The sequence below is a fragment of the Belonocnema kinseyi genome, chromosome 5 (genome assembly GCF_010883055.1).
Source record: "Belonocnema kinseyi isolate 2016_QV_RU_SX_M_011 chromosome 5, B_treatae_v1, whole genome shotgun sequence".
Lineage (NCBI taxonomy): Eukaryota > Metazoa > Arthropoda > Insecta > Hymenoptera > Cynipidae > Belonocnema > Belonocnema kinseyi.
In genome coordinates, this window is record NC_046661.1 from 88,067,158 (window position 1) to 88,072,472 (window position 5,315).

The following is a 5,315-nucleotide window of genomic DNA, read 5'->3' on the forward strand; positions in this document are numbered from 1 at the left end:
TGTGAAATGTTCTAAAGTATTTTGAAATCTTTCAACTCTTTGTGAAATGTTTGAAACTTTAAAAAAATGTAGAAGTCTTTCTGAAATCTTGAACTCTTTGAGAAATTTTTGGAATCTATCTGCAAATTTTGAAATCTTTCTAAAATCTTTTTAAAACCATCTAAAATATTTTAAAATCCTGGAATTCTTTGTGAAATCTGTGTAAAATCTTATCGAAAACTTCGTGAATTATTTTTGTGATCTTCGAAATTTGTAAAATTTTTCTAATCTTTGTGAAATTAGTGTTAAATCTTATTGAAAACTTTGTGAATTATTTTTGTAGTCTTGCAAATCTTTGTAAAATGTTTCTTATCTTTGTGAAATCTGTGTTAAATCTTATTGAAAACTCGTAAAATATTTTTGAAATCTTCATGAAATCTTTGTGAAACCATCCACAATGTTTTGAAATCTTTGTACTCTTTGAGAAATGTTTGAAATCTTTCAACTCTTTGTGAAATGTTTGAAACTTTAAAAAAATTTTGAAGTCTTTGCGAAATCTTGAACAAATTTTGAAATCTTTCTAAAATCTTTTTAAAAGCATCTAAAATATTTTAAAAAATTTTTAATTCTTTGTGAAATGTATAAAATATATTTAAAAACTTCTGAAATATTTTGAAATCTGTGAAATCTTTGTAAAATGTTTGAAACCTGTAAGAAATGCTCTAAAATATTTTGAAACCTTTTAACTTTTTGTGAAATGTTTGAAAATTCCCTACAATTTTTGAAGTCTTTGTGAAATCTTTGAACTCTTTGCAAACTGTTTGAAATTTATCTAAAAAATTTGTAATCTTTCTAAAATCTTTGTGCAACCATCTAAAATATTTTAAAATCTTTGAAATCCTAGTAAAATTTTCGGAATGTTTCTAAAATGTTTGAAAACTTTGTTAAATCTTTGTAAAATCTTTGTGAAATCTTCTACAATATTTTGAAATCTTTTAACTCTTTGTGAAATCTTTGAAATCTTTGTGTAATCTTAAGAAAACTTCTTTAAATATTTTTGCAATCTTCATGAAATCTTCGTGAAATCTTCTACAATATTTCGAAATCTTTTAACTCTCTGTGAAATGTTTGAAATGTTTGTAAAATATTCTAAAATATTTTTGAACCTTCGAAATCTTTTAACTCTTTGTCAAATGTTAGAAAACTTTGTCAAATGTTTGCAATATTTTTGAAATCTTTGTAAAATGTTTCTAATCTTTGTGAAATCTGTGTTAAATATTATTGAAAACTTCGGGAAATATTTTTGAAACCTTCATGAAATCTTTGTGAAACCATCCAAAATATTTTGAAATCTTTGAACTCTTTGTGGAATGTTTGAAATCTTTCTAAAATTTTGGAATTTTTTGTGGAATATTTATGAAACAATCTAAAACATTTTGAAAATCTTTCAACCCTTTGTGAAATGTTTAAAATTTTTGTAAAATAATTAAAATCTTTGTGAAATTTTCTAAAATATTTTGAAATCTTTGAACTCTAATGTTTGAAATTTTTCTAAAATATGTGAAATCTTTCTGCAATCTTTGTCAAGCCATTTAAAATATTTTGAAATCTTTGTACAATGATCGGAATGTTTCCTAAATGTTTGAAATCTTTGTGTAATCTTTTATAATATTATTAAATCTTTGAAATATTTTTAACTCTTTGTAAAATCTTTGAAATCGTTGTAAAATATTTGAAATCTTTGTGAAATCTAATGGAAACTTCGTTAAATATTTTTGAAATCTTTCACATCTTTTAACTCGTTGTAAAATCTTTAAAACCTTTGTAAAATGTTTGAAATCTTTGAGAAGTCTTATTGAAAACTTCGTTAAATATTTTTGAAATTTTTGGGAAATCTTTGTGAAATATTCTTAAATATTTTTAAATCTTTGAAATCTTTGAGATCTTTGTGAAATGTCTGAACTTTTTGTAAGATGTTTGTATTTTTGTGAAATGTTCTAAAATATTTTGAAATCTTTGTAAAGCATTTGAAACCTTTATGAAATTGTCGTGAAATCTTTGTAAAATCTTTTAAAAAATTTGAAATCTTTGAAATATTTGAACTCCTTGTGAAATGTTTTTAATCTTTAGAAATCTTCTGAAATGTTTATGATTTCCTTTGAAATATTTCTTAAATCTTTTGAAATCAATTAAAATCTTTTGACATCTTTGAAATATTAAATTTTTTTTTGAATCTTTAAAAATTTTGTGCTATGACAGAGCCCCTTGGAAATCTTTTGAATTTTTTTAAAAATCCTTTGAAATCTTTGAAATTTTAAACTCTTTTGTAAAATGTTGAAAATATTTCTGAAATGTATTAAATATTTGTAAATTTTTTGTTAAATCTTCTGAAATCTTTGTGAATTCTTTTGAATAATTTTCGAAATATTTTTCAATCATTGAAACTTTTGTAAAATCCCTGATAAAATCTGCTGAAATCTTTAAATGTTTGAAATCCGTGTCAAACCTTTTGTTAATCTTTTTAAATCCTGAAATCTTTGTTAAATGTAACAAATGTGTTTGAAATTTTTTTAAATCTCTTGAAATCTGTTGAAATACTTCTAAAATATTTTGACATCTTTTGCACTGATTAACATATTTTAAAAAATCCAGGTAAATTCTTTGAAATCTTTTTAAAAACTTTTTAAAATGTTTAAAACTTTGTCAAATTTTTTGTTAATTTTTTTGAAAATCTTCTGAAATCTTTAAAAATCTTTAAAATATTTGTGAAGTCTTTGAAATTTTTGTGATATATATTTTAAATCTTCGTGAAATCTTTTTGAAATCTTTGTCAAATCTTCTACAAGGTTTTTAAACTTTTGAAACCTTTGAACTCGTTGTGAAATATATGAAATGTTTTAAAAAATTTTCAAAATCTTTTAAAATCTTTATAAAATCTTCTGAAACATTTTGAAATCTTTAAAATATTCGTGAAGTCTTTCAAATTTTTTTGAAATGATGGAAATCTATTGACAATTTTAAAAAAAGTTTGTAAAATATTTTTTAATTTCTGTAAAATCCTAATTAAGATCTTTGAAATATTTGTGAAATTTTTCCAAATATCTTAAAATCTTTGTGAATTCTTTTGAAATATTCCTAAAATCTTTGGAAATCTTTTGAAATTATTGAAATTTTTCAAAAATTCAAGGTGAAATCTTTGTGAAATCTTTTTTCATCCGTTTAAATCTTCGAAATCCTTGTGGAATATATGAAATGTTTTTGAAATTATTTCCAAATCTACTGAAATCTTTCTGAATTTTTTTGAAATGTTTCAAAAATATTTTGAAATCTTCTAAAATCTTTGCGAATTCTTCAAAAGTCTTTCTTAAATCTTTTGAAATCTTTGAAATATTTGTGGAGTCTTTAAAATTTTTGTGAAATGATGGAAATCTTTTGACTATTTTTAAAAAAGCTTTTGAAGTATATTTTAATTCTTTTAAAATCCCATATCAAATCTTTGAAATCCTTGTTAAATTTATAAAATCATTATGAAATTTTTTTTAAATCTTCTGAAAAGTTTGTAAATTTTTCTCTAACATTTCTGAATTCTTTTGAAATGTTTTTAAAATATTTTGAAATCTTCTAAAATCTTTGCGAATTCTTTAAAAGTCTTTCTGAAATGTTTTGAAATCTTTGAAATATTTGTGAAATGATGCAAATCTTTTGACTATTTTTAAAAAAACTTTTGAAGTATTTTTTAAGTCTTTTAAAATCCCACATAAAATATTTGAAATCCTTGTTAAATGTATAAAATAATTATGAAATTTTGTTTTAAATCTTTTGAAAACTTTGTGAGTTTTTTTTTAACATTTCCGAGATCTTTTAAAATCCTGAAAAATTTAGAAATATGGCATTCGCAAAAAAATGCAAAAATTGAAGACCAGCAAGAGTAAATGAAAGATATTTAACCAATCTTCAGTTTTCGCAATAACATTTTTCATGCCTTAAAAATAACATCTCTTTTTCTTTTGTATTCAAAATCAGTTTTGCACTTTCGTACTTTTGTAAATGCAAATGCGCACTTAAAATGGAAATAGAATGAGAAAGAGTCCTTAACAGTAAGAACGAATCGAAATTACACGAGAACGTCCTTCGTCTCTCGACTGGCGTTAATTACAGTAATGCTTGTGAAAATAAATCTATGTGTGAGTGTCCATATATACGTGAGTGTATGTGTGGAAATGCAGATATTTATGTGCAGTCGCTAGGTATATATACAGTTGTCTATACACATACTTTTATAGCATCCGACGCCAATATTACCATCCGACGGCATGGCATCGTGGAGAACCGGAGGACCTTGACAGAGTCGACTCCTTGACGTTGGTACTCGAATGCCAATGAACCGAGCAGGACAACGAAATAACCGACACTGCTCATTATGTCAATTTCCTTGCATCACGTTTCTGTGAAAATTTTCCCTCGAAATCAGAAAGTCGCTGTTCTCCTCGTTCACACAAATAATTCCATTCTCAATGTTAAAGTTCAAGTTTAATATCAAAGTTCAAGTTAAAAACTGAAAAAATACTTTTTTTAACAAAATGCATGTATGTTCAATTTAGTTTTTCCATTTTTAAACAGAAAATATCAATTTTTGGCCAAGTAGTTTCAGTTTTAACTGACAAAGATAATGTCTGTTGAATCTCTAGCTGTTGGATCTCGCACTATTCGATCTCGCGCTGTTCTCCTCGTTCACACAAATAATTCCATTCTCATTGTTAAAGTTTAAGTTCAAAAAGTAAAAAATAATTTTTTAAAAGAAAATACATGTATTTTTAATTTAGTAGTTCAATTTTTTAACAAAAAAGATCAATTATTGGCCAAGTAGTTTTAGTTTTAACTGAGAAAGTCAATGTTAAATACCTTTTTTTAAAAACAAAATAGATCTATTTTCAATTGCAAAGTTCAATTTTTAAATAGAAAAGATCAATTTTTAGCCAAGTAGTTTCAGTTTTAACTGAGAAAGTTAATTTAGGTTGGATCTCGCGGTGTTGGATCTCGCAATGTTGGATCTCACGCTGTTCTCCTTGTTCACACAAATAATTCCATTCTCATTGTTAAAGTTTAAGTTCAGTATCAAAGTTCAAGTTCAAAAATTAAAAATACTTTTTTTAAAGAAAATACATGTATTTTTAATTTAGTAGTTCAATTTTTTTAACAGAAAAGGTAAATTATTAGCCAAGTAGTTTTAGTGTTAACTGAGAAAGTTAATATTAAATACCTTTTTTTAAACAAAATAGATGTATTTTCAATTGAGAAGTTCAATTTTTAAATAGAAAAGATCAATTTTTAGCCAA